The sequence below is a fragment of the Lonchura striata genome, chromosome 2 (assembly GCF_046129695.1).
Source record: "Lonchura striata isolate bLonStr1 chromosome 2, bLonStr1.mat, whole genome shotgun sequence".
Classification (NCBI taxonomy): domain Eukaryota; kingdom Metazoa; phylum Chordata; class Aves; order Passeriformes; family Estrildidae; genus Lonchura; species Lonchura striata.
Window position 1 is genome coordinate 51,686,991 of NC_134604.1, and position 19,459 is coordinate 51,706,449.

A 19,459-nucleotide genomic window follows, 5' to 3' on the forward strand; every position below is an offset into this window, starting at 1 on the left:
GTATATTTTTTATCCTTTCATAAATATGATATCATAGAGGAACCAGCAGCATTGCTGAACAGCTCAGCTTTGTGCAGCATTGGGATTATCTCAGAGCCAACTGAAATGGGCTCTGAGGTTGGTACAGCTGCTGCTACCAAAACTGTCCTGTAAACAAAGTCCTTTGCTGCTGTGCATTTCTATTACTTCTTTTACCTTGATTAATATCAAATTGTATTCCTCTCCTCTAATTTAAAAAAGAAGAATCTTTTAGAACAATCTTTTTATACATTTCTGTCGTTGATAACAATATTTATATGTTTCCCTGCCTCATCTATTCCTAATTTCCTTTCCTGTCAATGTCAAAACAACTCATTCTCATACAACAAGAATTAGTCAATACGTTATAAAGCAATTGTCATTGGGTAGCCTCACTCAAAAACAGGAAACAGGAAAAGAAAAAAATAAAATGAATAATTTTGAATTACAGAATTGTACAAATTTTTTTTTTAATTACAGTATATTTAATGGCATTGCACAATCTTATTATTGATGATGCAATTTTGCTTGCTTGCAGACAGCTGGATGTCATGAAACTTTAGAAATATTTTTCTGTTTCTATGGTTTAGAGTTTGCCAATGTATGTTATCTGTTCTGTAGCAGCTGTCATGATTGGGAGCTATGGAATACACTTCCTTTTTAATGTCAAACAATAAATAAATAATTGTTAATGAATGAAAAAGGGATAAGCACTTAAAATGTAACTGTATATCTTAAACTTGTGAGGTGCATCAAGTCACTTTGCTAGTTGTTCCAAATCATTCTCAAATAGTAAAACAAACTAGTAGCAAAACTAAGTCCCAGAAGGATAATAACTACTGAATTTACATCCACCAGTAAACAAAATTCCACATATGTTTTCCCTATATAATATATGAATAAAGAATTCTTTCATTTATACAGCATGAGAATTACATCAACAGCAGGAAGGGCACAGAAGAAGAAACCAACTGAGCAGGTTCAGTTTTTGAGTGTTAAATGTCAAAAGAAAGGCCATATGTAGCAGCTGTGCTTCAGTGAATGAAAAGGATTCTCTTCAGACACATCTCATTGACTGTTTTAGTATATGTCTAATATCCATTGTGCTTTAGTTGTGTATCATCTAATTTAAGAAGACTGAACTAAAAAGAATAGAGAAATACAAATCATCAACTTTACTTTCACACAAATTAAATTGTAAAATTACTCGTTCCCTCCATCTTCAGTCATCAGTAAGGTAGATAATTAGAAGGCAGGCATCTTCTGTACTCCAAAGATGTACCAATCCCAAACTAAAAAAATACTTAAATATGTGGGATAAACTGTCCCTGAGGAGAGCTACTTTATCCTCCACAGGAATTGAATTTGGCTGCACAGTTAGGCATCTAGTGCCCTAAGAAAGTCAGAAATTTATGTAAGAAATGTAGAGATGAAAAAGGACCTATGGGAGATGCATGTTCTTCTGAAGCAGAAGCTGAATGTCAAACAGGATAAAAGATATGTGAAATGTTACTGAACATATGCTTGGTCAACTGGCACTCACTTTGATTTTTTTTTTTTTTTCAGAGCAATTAATAGTGTTTCATTCAGCTACACACTCTGCAGAGGCATCTCATGCCATCTTCAAACCATGCAGGTATCAAAAGCATGTGCACAGGACTGACAGGGCAAGCATACAGCGTTGTCTGAAATATCCTACATGATTCTACCAGGCCTGGGACTGCTGACTGTTGATTTAGAACAGAGTGAATTTCCCTCCTTTTTATTTTTTCCCCTTCCCTTTTTTAATACAGATATATCTAAGATCCTAAAAGTTTCAAATAACACTAGACAGCAGAGTTCAGATGACTGTAGGAACTGTTGGAACTCTAAGGCTTACAGTGGTCATGAGATTACTCTGGATATATGAATAAATTCTCCGTAAAATACGAGAGATTAAAAACATGACTCATAGGGAAACACCTTCCTTGAAAAAACTGAATGTTAGGATCAACTGTTTGAAGATGGATTTCCTCTTTGTTTAGTTATCTAAATATAGCCATGGTGTAGGTTATTAAAGCTGTATATTATTAAAGACAACCAACCCTGTGTAAGAGCCTTTCCATTTACAGATTAGATAGGATTCCATAGGATGTCGCAAACAACAAAAAATAATCTCTATTCCAGCAATTAAATTCAGATCTAAATGCTGAGTAATATAGATGTCTTGACTTCCCTGTGGCCAGCATTTTACATTAGCTTGCGAGAAGTTAATTATCTCTTCTAAAAATGTGATAGAATAGACACACAAATCTTTATTAGCATTCCATGTATTTCAACAGCTGGATTTGTTTTCAGTGTTGTATTTGTATTATTAATAATTTAGAAGATAATTATTTTGTTTACCTTTGTTTTTGTTGTCACTACAGTCTTTGTTGTGTATAAATGTTTTGGGGTAATTCTGTCTTTTGAGCATCATAAACAGTAACAAATGCTTTTTGATTCACTTACAAATTATAAGAGAAGAGCCATGAAATTTTCCTAACCTTTTCTGCAGCTCAATAAATCACAAACAGACAAGAAAGTTAAGCACTGCTTCAGTGGAAAATCAGCAGACAGATGTAGCACATATTCCCCTCAAAATAATTCAGAACCTGTTCCAATTTATCAAATGCCTACTTTATCTGTCAAAACAATGTCCTTTCTCAAATAAAGGGCATTGTTTCTGCAGCAAGAAAAAGGTTCTGATGTATTGTTATCTGCAAATGGATGGTGGAATAATGGAATAACAGGCAGCATTTCAAGCTAAGAGATCAAAGGGCAGAATACATTACAATTCTTGTTAAAATAAATTAGACTGAAATTGTAATTTTAATAAAGACATTTATAACCTTAAACAATATTTTTTCAAGTTCCCGGATCAGCAGAAAAAATAAGAAGATCCCTTTAAATATGTAAACTAATGCATTTCTTCCCATTGTGAGGACTTCAAATTTCAGAGCTGTAATGTACATTAGCTGGTATCTTGTGCTGAGATTACACTATCTTACATTTGCAGATGAAATATTTTCAATTGCCTTATTCATTTTTTATTGTATTTTCATATTACCATCATATTACAGAAACAGGTTTAAATTTCTAGGTTAAGAATTTCTGTTAGCAAAATTTGGTATTTTGAAATCTGCCAGGATAATTTTTGATCTTTATATGTTCAATGATATAATGATATTAAGACAGAATCAAACTCCTCCTTATAAACAGCCATCCTTTCTAAATTCCACTAATAAAATTAAATCAAGAATTAAATCCATTTGAAGCTCTATCCTCTCTAGATTAAATTAAAAAACAACAAAAAAAAACCCCAAACTGTTAATAATTGTCAATTAAGAGAAGAAAGCCAGGAGTTTTAAGTATTTAGCAAATCTGTTTTCTCAAGCCTGGTTCTATTATCAAGCCATTGTAATGCTCATATACTTTCTTTAACCTCAACATGTCAGTTATTTATGAAGAGTCCTGCAGCCAGTTTGATCCTGAGCTGAACTGTGACAACTTTGCACTGATGTATCTGTCTCCCCCATGATTGCATGTGGCACTTTTATTCTTATATTCTTCCATTTTTCAATTCTTTATGTAATTGTGACTTCTGTCAGTTATTAGGTTTTTCATCTTATGATCCATTTTTTTAATATCACAGAATCCTATAAAAATACATTTGAATCAACTCCTTTAGAAAATTATTCATTTATAATCAGCTAATGACAGCTTGAACAGTTAGCAATATTTCTTTTTTCAGTAAACACTTTACTTACCCCTTTGTATTGATAATGTCTAAAATAGAATCTCAAACATTCTAAGAAAAGAAACCCAATGATAAGAATCATAGCAAAATAAAAATAAGAACATTTTGCTATATTTCCTCTGAGGTCGGATTTATTTCCAATCTAAGTTCTTATTTTGGAGCTATTCCAAGACAAGGTAAAAACTAAGCCCATCATCTTTAAACTCAGACATCTGTTAAAGCTCAGTTGTGCCAGCTCTTGCTCAACTGTGTAAGTAGATGTCTGTGTTTATAAATTGTCCAGCTGAAATCAATTAGTCCTTGTACAGGGCAATGCAACTGATGGGGAATTCTAGAATTTTTCTGATGAAGATTAGACTAATTTAGGAAGATTATTGATAGCAAAACAAACTTTGACCAGTGTGAACCTGGGTACAATTGTGGAAGAGTGATTGCATCCCCAGTCATTGCACATCAGCAGTCCCTGGCTTAAGGTAGTTCCACACTCTTTTGCTACCACCACTGTGTGAGAGCATTCTCTGTTCTTTTGCAGAGTAGATTGAGCAGTTTAATTCAGAAATTTGTATCAGTGTAACTGGTTTTGCCCACACTATGCTAGGGAACACTCACATGAACAATGCTAGTTACTGAAAAGCTGCAAGATGACTGCCGGCTTGTGGGTAGTGAGAAAAAACTGGGCAATAAAAATTGTCAGTTCTGCACAGGCCAAATGAGAAGGGGTTGTGTATTTAAGTCTCAAAGGTATGCAGGATTAGGCTAGCAACAATTCATTGAGAAATGAGGCATTTCTCAATACCGCTTTCTCATACTGCTCTTTGCTGCTGGAACCGTTCAGAACAGTATTAGTTTGTCTTAACCAAGGAAGTGACCAATTTTTCAGGATAGTTTTGTTGTATTGATCAAAATAAATTTAAACCAACAGATAAATAAAGAATCTTGCTAGGAGAGTAAATAGATACTAGTGTAATGACAGATAGACACACATATTCAAGAATCACTTCAAAATCTTCATCCTACCTATATTTTCAAGAAGTAGTTGACAATAGTTCTATCATTTTATAAACACATAGCTGAAAACTCAAAGATAACTCTATTTAAGGAGTTATGAATAGATATATTTTTAAGACTGATATTTACACTCACAAGTGATGAAAATTAAGAACTGAGAGGCAACTAAAAATAACATTTTAATTTAATAAAGATATTCGGTAGCTATTGACAAAAGAAAATGGTCATTAAATAAAGATTAATGAGGAAGTGAATTAAATTCAGAGAATGTGAAGATAAAATAAAAACTGTATCTGGAGAAAACAAGCCTTTCTCTTCCAGATATTCTTAATCAAAATCAGAGACAAAACCTACATTGAAATGGTTAATTAGGGCCCAGGCCGAAATCTCTAGGCAATGAGAATGCCAGCTGAAATTACTGAGGTTTTCAGATGCACAGATGATTAGGAACAGGATGATCCCAAATCAGTGCAGTTTACACACAGGACCACAATCTCTATTGAAATCTGACTTTGGGTTGCTCTGGAAGCAAGCTGGAAGAATAGAAAATATCCTATTTGAATATCAACCATAAACTATCTGAAACCAAAATCAACAGAGATACATCAGTGTAAATGGCAAAGAGTAAATAATTTGCCATAATGCTCTGCAGAGCTGTAGCAGGAACCTTTCCTTGTAGTCATTTATGATGCTGAGAAGGCAAATTAGGACCTTGTTAACACTACTTTCTGCTGCCTTGCCCATTACATACTCACCCCTCTCCATGAAGCAAACATAAAAGTGTGACTAAAAATGAATAGATATTCTGATGTGATAGCACATTTCCCAGGGGAAAATGGCATGGCAAAGCACAGGAGACTGGGAACTAAACCTACCGTACTTAGGACATGCAAAGAACCCAATGCCAAGTGAAAAAAAATATCAGTGAATCCACTAATGCTGTCTGTGGAACACTTTCAGATTCATGTTTCTGTATGACACTTTATAAAGGAAAATCACACAGGATTTTTGATTTGGCACAGTTTCCTTTCTTTTGACTACATACTGCTTTTGCTCAAGAGAGAATTTTCTGAGCAATAGTTCAAAAATCCAGTGCATGGGAAACAAAGTGAAAAAATTGTTAATTAAAGCAGTCAAGACTATATAGGATACGATCTGCATAAGAAAGAATGCTCACAGGAAAAAAAAAGGTAACAAAAAGTTTGCCTTCTTAAGGAAGTTAAAGTATTCAGGAAATGTTTTATTCACTGATAGCCAAAAAACAGGATCTTGCCTCTTTACAATACAAGTAATGAAGAATAAAATAAATTATATACAAGTGATTTGACAAAGCTCTTCCTAACTGTAATAACCTTACACAAGGTGGTCAAAAACCACATTGTTATCTACACTTTCCACTAATATAATTGTGCACAATTATCATTTTTGCTTTGAAAGCTAGATTCACTTTTTTGCAGATGTGAAAAAAAAATAAAGCCATGTGTGTTGCTCTGCTTTAAATAAAAGATCAACAAAATGGTTTGTGGTTCATATTTCCATCCTCTTGTAACAGAAATTCATAGGAAATCAAGGGCGAAACCAAATAGACACATAATATCCTTATTTTCCACTTGATATTCACGTGTTGATCTTGTAATTAGGGAAAGAAAATCTAGACAGTTTAATCTGGTTTCTCTCAGGAAAATGACTTGAAGAATACAGAGATCTGTATGCAGTTCTTATTTTAGAAAGTAACTGTGACTAATACTTAGATGAACACAGGCTTACAAACCCTTGATCTTGTCTGCTAAGTAGCTTTGTAAAAGGTAGTCCCAAATGGAGCTCTTTTTTCATATGTCATTTAGTTTGAAAGAAAAAAATAACTAATTTCATTTACATTTCAACAAATTATGTTGACTTTGGTAGTGTATAGTATCAAATTAAATTGCTACATATAATATTTTTTTCCAAAGTTAAAATTAATTGTGACATTGAGTAGATAGTTAAACACACAGTAAAAATGACAACATAAAAATGAAATATTTCATGCTTAATTAAAAAATGTTGTGAATAACTTCCCTTTTGGATTGTTTTACAGTTCTTTATCATTTGAGATATGCATCAAAACATGAAAATAAAAACTATGGATCTTCCAGTCTAATACACAGCTTACAGTAAAGGGAACTTTGAATATCCCCTTAGAGATTTCGGCAATGATTTTCCACTCCATTACACCAATTTCATACTGGGGTAAGTCCATTGATGTCAATGGTGTTACATCAGCTTAAAAACAATATGACAGAATAGAAGATCAAGGTTATTCAAGCTCTTATTTATGGTTATGGAAAATTACACACGTCTGATGTACATAACAAGACTCTGTTGTTTTGTATTTCTTCCATAATGAAAATGTCCTCATATACAGAAAGGCAGAAAAATGAAGTTGAAACATAACAGATATTTACCAGCTAAACATACATAGGTGTAGACAGCAAATGCTGGTTGTAAAATAACCATGCAAGATGACAGCTTCTCAGCTATACTAAAATTAAATGCGAGAAAAGTTTGAAAAGACTGAATTTTCAGAATTTATGAAGTCCTAGGGAATTATAAATCAGGAAGTTAATAAGTTTAGAGTTATAATCACTTCTGCAGTACCAGTATTTTATATTTATTTCCTTTAGTATTTTATTTTTTATTTATCTTATATTTCTAGAAATGTAACCAGACTGATTACTGAGAATTTATGAAAAAGATTGCTCTTGAAACAATAGCCATAAAAGTGAAAATGCTGTCATAGTCACAAAGTTAAGTACAATCTCCTTTCTGGATCATAAAATTCACATAATTGGCTGAACTTTCATTATAACTTAGAGACTTTACCTGAGAGCAGTCTGAATCTTTGGTTGCCTCCAATACAGTGCTACCCAAATATACCACCAAGCTGTTTGCACAACCTTTCTAGCCTTTGCCAGAGCATATCTGAGCTTTCTGTGAAAAACTCTGGAGTGTCTGTGGTGGGAATCAACTATTTTCTTCTAGATGCTATTCCCTTCCACAAGAGACAGAAGCATAGGATTCTCTCTCTCCTAGTACCTGCTACAAGTAATGCTGAAAACCCTTAGGGATCTGTAGATTTACCCACAAAGAAATATTTTCTTTATAAGAAATATACACAGACAGTCAGCATGGATGAGTAGCTGTTTTATTCCCAAGCAGAACTGGGTATCATATATTCATGGAATACTGGGTTGCCTCATTTTGCTTTTCATTCATGGAACTTCCAGATTTTTTTTCTACTGAAGTAATGCCTAGCAATACTTTTGCTTACCTTGTATTTGTGCTGTAATTTTTTGTCTAAGAACACTTTGCATTTTTACTTACTGAATTGCATACTTTTTCTGTAATAAAATTTCTCTCGTTTACATAGTTTTTTTGTTGTTGTTGTTGTTGTTTTTTAATTCTAATACCAAGACCTCCTTACATCGCCTTCCTCTGCATCTTGGTGTCATATGTAGGGTAAGAACCATTAAGAGCACGTGTTCTTAAATAGTCAAAATCAGTAAGAGAAAACTGAGATAGGCTTAGGTCATTCTCTTCTCATTTTTCTCTTCCCTTCATTTCTCCAATATTATTATGACCCTCTCTTTAATATTTTGTCAATTGTTTTCCAACTAGGCCATTTTTGCCATAGGAAAACATGACATGGGATTATGTCAACAGCTCAAAATTTGCAACATTCATTGCCTCTTAATTCTCACAAAGCCTGCTCTCTTGAAAAGGAGAAATGATATGTTGTTTGAAGATAAAGATGTGAATTGTTTCTTGTCACCTTAATATTAAATTTTTTTATCTGGCTGGATTTTGGCCCGAGTGTTTTATTTACTTTATAGGTATAAACAGATACAGGCTTGGAATTCTATTATTACAAGCAATTTTGAGTAAGGGTATCCTATAAATGCAGCAGTATCAACTAACTGTTGTATTTTCTTCTGAAATACTTTGGACAGTCTGTATGGACAGTCTGACATCTGGGTATAAAATCCTTTTACTTTATAAAGCATCATATTTCAGCATCTAAATTTAGTGGTTTACAGAGTAGGTATATACTTATTAGAAGGAAATCCAATCTATTTACCTAAACATACATCTATAATACCATCGAAAATAGAAGATCTAGGTTGTCACACTCAACTTTTAGCTTCAGAAAGGCATTTATTTCCAGTAAATTATTTGTCATGTCTTTCCTAAATAAAATAAACCTTGAACATGTAGATCACATGTAGACTGATGGACTGTAAGTACTAAATTTAGGTTTTTTAAATCTATGCTTGAACTTAAAATAAATATCGGATTAATTTAACTGAACTATCAAAAAAAACCCCAACAAAACAAAACAAGCAAAATGCAATCCTCAAACCTTAAATACTGTTGAAAGAAACAAAAACCAAACAGTAATTAAAAATCTAAACTTAATAACAGAATGTGTAAAAAATTGAAAAATATTGATGCAAAATGAATGACAGAAGTCTGTAAGAATTATACCACAGAAAATTTGGATATGAAGATACATATTGACTTAAAAAATACTTTGAGTTAGTACAAAAGAATGGATAGTTTCCTGTTTCTCCTGGGTAAAAGGCAGGCTAAATCAGACAGGACCCCATCAGGTCCTGTATCATGTTACAGACTTATTTTAGGCTGAACTGAGCCACCTTCTGGAAAGGTATATCTTCTTCTATTTAGAATTAAAGTAGCCAAATCTCTTACATTAGCAGTCATTCAGATGGCTACAATTCAGTGAGATTAACCCATCCTGTCTATTTTCCTACTCTAGTTGTTTCATAGATTTTAATCTCGTGCTTCAAAAGTTACATCAGTGGGGTAAAAGTAGATTGCCAGAAAATAACTTCATTATTTCCTAGATTAGCTCATTGATCATTGTTTTTATCAATGATATAGCTAGCAAACTGTCTCCAAAATTATTTTTTCTTATTAAGCCCTTTTCAATCTTTGACAGTCTGAGACAGTTGGGGCTGTTCAGCCTGAAGAAGAGAAGGCTCCAGGGAGACCTTTTTGCATCTAAGAACAGGCTGTAAAGGGACTTTTTAAAGGCATGTAGTGATAGGACAAGGGGAATGGCTTAAAACTGAAATAGAATAGATTTAGATTACTTGTGAAGAAGAAATTTTTTACTACGAGCCCCTGGAACAAGTTGCCCAAAAAATTGTGGATACCTCATTCTTGGAAGAGTTCAAGGCCAGACTGAATGGGGCTTTGAGTAATTCCTGTCAAGTGGAAGGTGTCCCTGCCCTTGGAAGCAGGGTTGGAACTAGATTATCTTCAAAGTTCTTTTCAACTCAAGCTATTTTATAAATCTCCAGAAGGTTTTGAGGGTTAGTTTTTTTTATATATTTGTATTAAATAAACTATTTCTATGGTTGGTGAGCTGCAGATATTGGAAGAATAATATTTTGAACATAATTTTTGATGAAAATGAGTTTGTTAACTGTGGTGGTTTCTTGGTTTCTTGTCAGAAGCCATCATCCATCTACTCTCTCACTGCCCATCCTGAACAGGACAGTGAGAAAAAGAGGAGGATGAGTGGAAACAGAGAGAGGAAGAGAGGAGAGATAAGTAAAATTAGTTTAGGCTACTGATAAGTTACAGAGTTCTCATAAAGTGAGAAATAGGGGCTCTTGGCCAGTGGAATTTTAAGCCAATATTTCCAACAGCACAGGAGAGTGTCCTAAACAACACACAGTCCAGGAGTTATGGACAAGGATAACTTGCTCGTGAAGCATGGTGACCACTTACTACACGTCTGTTGAAGTTCTATTGCTCTCTCAGAAAAATGATTTTCACAGAAATTGGGGCATGATTCTAATTTTAATACTTAGGACACATGCCTTGGAAATGTATACAAGAATTGAATTCTTTTCCTTTGGATGGTTTATACATTTGATAAACAAATAATTTGGCTGCAAAGCAGAAATGCCCCTTCAAAATGAAAAACATCCAAAAGAGACCAAAATGTTTGGAAAAGTCTCTTTTACAAGGTGTATAAGCAATCTTCTGCCAGATTCAAAAATATAGATAAGTAATGTACCTTTTGTGACACTTGAACTAATTTAAAAGACTGTCCAGATCTTTTGCATTTACTATATGGTAGCTATTTTGTGTTAAATAGCATAGTGAAACCATGAGATCCATACAGACTGAAAGACTTTCCTGTGGGATTATGTTCCCTAATTAAATTATCGCTTATTTTTTATGAATTATTTTTCTGTGTCTTTTTTTCTGAGGACAGTTCTTGCAAGCCCTTCAAATAAGAATAAGCATATTAGAAATGCTTAGGCTGTGCACAAAGCCTGCAAAAGTTAGCTGGAATATTCTTACTGATTTCAGTGTCTTTGTTTACAGTTAAAAAAAGGACATGCAAGTGGAAGCCCATCATTCATTGATATATGCCAATATGGGATATTTCTTTGAATGTGTAGACATATTCAGATATTTTAATACCAGTGTTCCTGATAAATAAACCTCATCTCTTGTACATGCTACTAGACAATTTCATCAAGTCAAATCATATGTGCAGTCAGCACAAAGCATTCTTCATTTTCCTGATATAACATATTTAAGGCTAGACAATTGCTTTATGTCTTTTCAGTTTTTATATATCCTGTTGAACCACTGTTTTTCTCAAAGCATATTGAGTCCAAAATGGCAGAATTTTCTCTGAGTCACCGTAAACCATCAACTATAAACTTGTCTCTTAAAACCCCAGCTTCTTTATTTTAGTAACACAGGAATAAGACCTGCATACCAGCCCATTCTTATCTCCTCGAGCAGCTGATTACACGTGTGTAGGTTTGTTATATTTTTAGAGAACGTATTTCAAGTAGAGTTAAAAAGTGGTTGAAACCCACAGTGAACATCTTTCTCATATCCTTTCTAAAAACTAGTGCCATGCACTTGCATGCTCAGAAAAGCATTTTCAAATGAGACAAATTGAGTACTTTCAACTCTTGTGAACTGGTGCTTCAAAATTTTCCCAAGTGTTTTCTTTCCGATGTATACACTTTTTTTTTCCTGGAAGTTGAGCTAAATCAAATTTTTAATCCATCAAAGAATTGATTTTGTTCACATACATAAATATTGTAAGCTTTTATTTTAGTTATTTGGTTATTATTAATTTCATTCATCCCATTAATAAGAAATCAGAAGAGGAAAAATATTCTTTCAGCTCAAATCAACAGGAACACTTTTAAATATAATTTTTTGCAACCCAACACCTGGCAGAATTTCTTTGAATAAATTTTTACCTATTTCATCCTCAAGTTTTTAACACTCTAAAGTTCATTATATTTCTTCTTAAAAGGCATTTACAATTAAAAAAAAGTTGTGTTGCAATAAAAAAAGTTGTGTTGCAATAAAAAAAAAAAAAGAAAACTGTACCTTACCAATGCCTTATTTCAATAATTATAAAGTTTTTAAAAGTTTTTTTTCAGTTTTCAGAGGCTTGTCTATTTTTCACTGAATTTTGTAATATTCATATGACTAAAAGGAAATAGGTAACCAGTATATATTGAGAATTTTCACAAATATAGCACAGTCATAAAACGAATAAATTTTACCCAATACTTCCAGCATTACTATTTGGCTCTCTCATGTTGTATCTAATACCAGCTTCAAATTAATTTTGAACTGACTATCAAGGCATATTCATTGGCAATCTTAATCTGATCTACTGATTCTGTTCTCATCTTTATTTCAGATTCCTACAATTTTTTCTCAATTAACCTTAAAAAATTTCAGCATCCTTTGGCTATGAACATGCTATATTATTTCAATGTTTCCATGTTTCCTTTTTTTTTTAGTTAAAACCATATTTCTTATTATATTGTTCCTCATAAGGTACTTCTCCCCCTTTCATTTTAGGAGTACAGTTTTCATTACTTTCCTTTGTCTCATTTAACAAAAAGATATTGAAATGCTCAGCAGTTTTAGAATTAAATACTTTTTAAAACAAAATGTGTTTCTTGACTCCTTTTTAGCTGGCACTTGTTTTGGTTTTGTATAAAGAGTGAAGTGTTTTCTAAATGACTTACAATTATTCTCTTTATAAGGCAATAGCATCACCTATCTCAAGGTAATTTTCTTGGTTCACAAGTACTCCAGTTAAAGTGTAACAATAACTCAAAACCAGGTACCAGGTCTAGCTGTGGGTCCTCCTAAGAACAATTCATCTTCTCAAAAAATATATTTGAGAGAGGTAAATTTATGTTCGAGAGGCCTCCTTCCCTCAATTTTTTTTGTTTTTGTTTTCTTTTGTTTTGTTTTCTCCACAGAAAGGACTTGATACAATTGCTCACACTTCAGCATGAACTGACATTTGAAATCACTGGAAAGGACCCTGTGTAGTCCTATGCTGTTCCCACAGTCTTCTGTCACCTGATGCAAAAGTCTCAAACATTATTTCAGTGACACTTGACACATACTTTAGGCTGTTTTTTATAGATAATAGTCCAAACACCAGCTCCAAATTGGCATCTACCTTTGGTCTGGTTATTTGGCAATACTGACTGAAATCTGGACTCAGTTTCTGGTATCACTTCTTGATATTTTATATTGCTGTTCATTCTTAATTACTGCCTTACTGCTGATATTTAGACAATATTCTTCTAATGTAGTTATAAACAACAAGAGGCTCTCACAAGTTGGAAATAACATCCTGACACCATAAAATAAATAGGGATGAGATTTACATTTCTTGAAGTTCATCACAGAAATCAATTGCTTGAACAGAGATACCCAGTGAAGTGTGAGATAACTGAAGGTATCTAACCTGACTTGCAGTTCCTCACCAGAAGCACACAAGTTTCCCACAGATCTTGTGTGTTATATACCAGCTGCATGCACAACACTTCAGATGCCATGTGTCATTTCAGATAGTTCTCACTCTGTATGCTTTGGAAACTTAACCATACCACTTCAGACACGTAGGTAAAATCCACCTTCTGTGTATTTATTAAAACTCAGCCAAATCATACAAAACAAACATTAAAAATAATTCTAGGAAGTTTTGTAAAATCTCCCTTAAAAGCAGATACAAATAGTTCAATTGTTTTTTTATAATCTGATGATACAAAGATTAGTTGGTCCACACCAGAATTAAGTGATTGTACTCTCACACTCTACTTCCTAAGTCAGCTATTGGTTAGATCTGAACATTTTGGTTTAAATTAGTACTTTTCCTATGCACTTAATCAGAAAGGGACTTCAAACAAGGGAAAGAAATTATGATTACCTTTTTTTCAAATTTAATTAGAAATCCCATGGAGTCAGCATGTCTGTACCTTGAGGGAGGGACTCATTCATATCAGTTAGTAACAAGCCATCTGGTCTCTTTAGAAGAAACAGTGATAGAGTTTCAAGCTTCCTTGGCCAGAGGAAGGGACTGTGGCCTTATTTATTTATTGAGAGAGATGCAAGAATCACTTTATCACCAGAATCGTACAGCTTTTCTTAAAACTCCACCTTGGAGAAAGATTTTATGAGGATTATGAATCCTAAACTTATTCCAAGTATGGGTAAGGCCTGACAGGTGCATAAAAAGAGAAATTCATAGGAGGTAGGCCAGCTCCCAGAGAAACACTGCCTCGCCCCTTCACAAGTCTCTGCAGGTTTGTGAGCTCTGGCAGCAAGGAAACCAGGAACCTGACTGGTTTGTGTCAAGGAAGAACTGGTGATAGAGAGCTATGTCAGCTCACTGGTGAGCTTTGCCTTTGAGACAAAGAATAAAAACCATTCCTTGTTATTTGATTACTTCTATTTTTGTCTGGAGTAGAGAGAAAATTTATTTTTTCCCCCTAATATATCTGTGTTTATCAGGGTTTATCACTGCATTCATAGGAAAAAGCAATACAAAAAAATTTATAAATCTCAACTTTTTTATTTTTTTTTTTTTTCAAAGCAAGCAAACGAATGAGCAAGAAGGAGCTCTCCAGAATCTTATATTTTATGTAACCTGAGAAGGAAGTTCTTACATGAGCTCTGGTGACTAATCAAAGTCAGAACATTTATTGACTTTACATCTGTTAAGATACAAATTCTTAATGTAACCCAGTAACATGTTTGATTGCTACAAAACTGAGTGCCAGATTCAAATTTCACCGAAGTCCAGGCTCTGTCCAATTTTACTGCTTAATATTGACCTCTATTTTCATCAGCTTCTTTTGTGTGTTTAGATATGTATCGTCATATATGACACTATAAAATAACTATTTAATTTCAAATTTTTTAGTATTTCAGACTTAATTCTAATTAAGAGAAAGTTGCCAAATTTCTGCTGCAAAACCCTTTTTCCTGATAACAGTGATTATACAATAAATAATTAATTTCCTACATTCTAAGATGAGAACATATATTTCTTTCCAAGAGAGTAAATATGGTAGAGGAATCAACAATTATAAATTTTAACAAATTATATTTTTGTAAATGCAGGGTTTGGAACAAAAGCACGTTTGAATATTTTCATGCAACTTGTTACAGAGAAATTATCTACTGACATACAATTTATTTGTTTTCAAACTCAGTGAATTTTTATGAAAATAGAGTTTTAGTTGAGAAGGATAAATGTTCCTACAGTACACTAAGTCATATGAATGTATTCCATGTATTGACCTATGAGAAAATAAGTGTGATGCAAATTCATTTTCTCATTCCATATAATCACACAAAAAGGAAAGTAAATGTGAAATTGTTGGTGAGGGATGTTTCTTTTGGAGTGTCATAAAGGTCTGTTCTTAGTGTAGTTTATGTGGAGTCTCTCTTCCTGTTCCTGGTATATAAAGAAATTAATACAATAATTACAAATAATAGATGCCAAATTTTCAGGTAATTAAAAATTATAAGTACTAAGCAGCAAAAAAAAGAAAGTGCCAGTTATGTGGAGAAGACATGGATTTTTTAAAAAGAGGATCATATGAATAATAGATATTTAAGGGTGTTTTAACAGGTCATAAACACAGAAGTAAAGAATGCAGTCACATTCAACATTCAATTCTGAAATTTACTGAGACTGAGGAGGATTAAAAGGCACAGCAGAGTGCCATATTAGCTACCTATATGAGGTGCCTATACAAAGCTGTAGACAACAGAAATGGGATACCAAAAGCTCTCACATCTGTACATGGTATTCAAAACAACACTAACAAAAAACTTTCTACTTTTTAAAGTTTTTTTTTAAAAGGATGTCTAAAAATTGTGTTGTTTCCAAAATAAGTAAGCAACAAGAATGTGTGTGGAACACTGGGACAGTTTTACCCCATAGAAGGTCTCAAAGCATTTGGGCTGCGTAGAGAGCCACTGCAAAGTTCTGGGGGTATGCAGAAAGGATTACACATTAAAACAAATAAAACCCCCAAAACAAAACAATAACAACAACAAAACTCCCAACAATAACAACAACTAAAGAAAAAAAACCTACAAAAAAACCAACAAAAAAAAACCTTTAAAAAACCCAACAACAAAAACAAATAAAAACACAAAAAAACAAACAAAACCCAATCCAACAAAACAAAAAAAAAACCATCTGTATACATCTGAGGCCTCAGGCCAAACAACACCTTACAGGAAGGCACATAGCCCCAGTGGGTAGACCTAATCTCCCTAACTAGATAGGGAACCCTTGAACAAACCAGACACACACAAGTCGAGGGGCCTGTGTGGGTTACACCCACAAATGCCAAGAGAACAGGCTAATGTCATTGTAAGGTTCTTCTCAATTATCTTGGAATAGTTATGATAAACAAGAGAGATTCCAGAAGACTGGAAGAAAGAAAATGTTGTTCTTGGCTTTGGTGGTGAAAAGAAAGCTCAGGGTTACAGGCAGGTCCATCTCACCACTGGCCCTGGGAAAATGCTTGGGAATATCTTTCTGGAAATCATACAAATACAGGAAGGAAAATCAGGGAGTAGTCAGCATGGGTTTAGAAAAGAGTAATCATGTTCAATCAACCTGATAGGCTTCTACAATGAAGTGAATAGATTAGTGGGCACAGGGAAAACAATGGGTTAATGGGTTACACTTTCACAGCAGATGTGATATCCAACCTCTCCACAGTGTGATAGAACCAGAAGCATCACTATTTATCTAAAGTGTTATAATTCACTATGTAAATCTAACTTAAAATATTGTGATTATATATTTAAATATTCAGATTTAAATAAACAGTGTGTCTTTATTGCTGAGATGAAGACAATTTAATATATGTCTCATATGAATGTTCCCATTTATACTCTGCTTTGAAAATTTAGGTAATTGTCAATACAACCATCAAGGGAATGACAGAAATGCTAGGACATTACAGCAGTCCAGAGAAAAGAAAAGTTTATCATACTTAAGAAAAACAAAATATCAAGAAAAATACTGAAGCTTTTCTTTAGTTTGGTCGCCTGGAAATTAGAGCATTTCTCTCTGTGGTAGAAAAAAATGTAAAAAAAGATTAGAAGAAAGAGTAACCACACTGTCAGAAAATGCAAGTTGTGTCTCTAAATTTTCTCTCCAAGTATCATTACAAGATATTAGTCTAGAAGAGTTATCATAAAAATTTTAGAAATTTTTGGGTTGGATGGACCTTAAAGATCATTTCGTTCCAACCTCTCAGCCACAGGCAGGGATAGCTTCCACTTCCAAGTTGCCCATCCAACCTGACATTTAACACCTCCAGGAATGAGACATCCACAACTTCTTTGGGCAACCTCTTTCAGTGTCTCACTACCCTCACCATAAAAAATTCTTCCTAATGTCTAATCTCAGCCTGCTATCTTTCAGTTTAAAGCCATTCTTCCTTGTTCAGTCACTACATGCCCTCATTAAAAGTCCCTCTCAGGCTGTCATGTTGGCCCCCTTTAGACACTGGAAGGTGTTCTAAGGTGTCCCCAGAGCCTTCTTTTCTCCAGACTGAGCACTATTTAAATATTTCTGCCCTGTATGTGCATTTCACTGCTAAATATCACAATTTTTTTTTTTTTTACTTTTTTGGTGTATTGCACTACAGAAATCTGAAGAAGTGGGAAAGAATATGACTTTATAAATAATCCTTAAATGGCATAAATTATTTGTATTCTGTCTTTGCTGCATAAAGTCACAAGAAACTGTGATTGAAAATCCTCTTTGCTCCATTACAAAGTTCTTCATTTGACAAGGATGAGTCCTTGCACCTGAGAGGTGTTAAGTCGCTTCGGCAGCTCACAAACACATTTGCTGTTGAATTAAGAAGCTTCATATGATGAATGCCTCAGATTAGAATCTCTCTCACAGTTAGTGCATTCAGCTTGCTGAGGAGCTTCATCACTTCCACAAATGAAAAGAAGATTCTATACATATCTGTTTTGCCATAATTTTTTGTGGTCTGATCCACACATTAACTGGAGAACAAGGACATTTGGTTGGATATGCTACTGAAACAGTCTTTGTAGTGCATGCTACTTTTCATTAGGTAGGAACAGGATATTTCTGTTTCTTCTAACAGAGTGATAAAATAAAACACATTTGGGTGTTGAATTACATTACATTACTTTTGTCACAGTCATCACAAAAGTAATTGCCATAAAGTAGCTGTGCCACTGAGGGTCTACAGTGACAAACAATGCACTTTAAGAGTACACTTTGTCTCTTAAGTTGGGCTTCTTCCATAAGCTATCGTAACAAGATCTTTAAACAAGTTATCAAGGTCAGGGTTGTTTTGAATAATGTTCCAGTGTTTCCCTGATAATTGCTTGGATTCTGCCTATCTATTCTTTAACCTAGTGACATGGCTAATAGAAAGTTATTTGTGTTTTGATGCAGTGTTGTTTCAGTAAGAGCTCCACTCATGCTTTTCTAACTCCAGGTTTATTCTAGGCATTGAGGCAATTGTGCTTAAGGCAAACACCTATAAAATAAATAAAACTTCTTTTTCAGTCCATCAGACCTTTTCAATAAAGGCCTTTTATGTTAGAGAATCTCTTGAATATAAAATGTTGTTTAATCAGTGAGTCCCAGCTTTTATTAAAGCTAGCAATTTTTGTATGATTTTTTTTTCTTGTGAATAGGTGCATTTTCTATGATAGGCAATATTTCATCTTGAAACTTGTTAGTAAAACTATGTATCAAAATAATGTCCCTTTTTCCCATTATGTTCAATATGGAGATGAAATATTTTATGAATTTTCTCTGCACCTGTCAAAATAAACAAAATATAATTTCCCGGATAATTTGTAATGAATTTTAAACTTTCTTTTTTTCTTGGCAAGTTACATTTTCATCTTTACAATGTGGAAATAAAGAAGATTCATGTATGTTTTTCTCTGGATATATAAGATGCCACTTTGACTCGAATAAATTAGTAAGCTTGTAGTAAGGTATGTAATGTCTACTAAGTAATGCAGAAATTTTTATGTGTACACATTTTAGAAATGAAATAACTTGCATATTAATTATACTTCCCCACTTATCTAAATGTTATTTTCAAAATATTTGGTTTTGTACAAAAAAATTCCATGTAAAACCTGTATTTTGATTTATGGTGACAAAAAGCAAAAAAAGAATCATAAGTTTCCCTCCATCTCTGAAAGAAACAGCATTTTTATTCTTTATGTCAGTATTAGAATTCTATCTCCTTTTTTGGA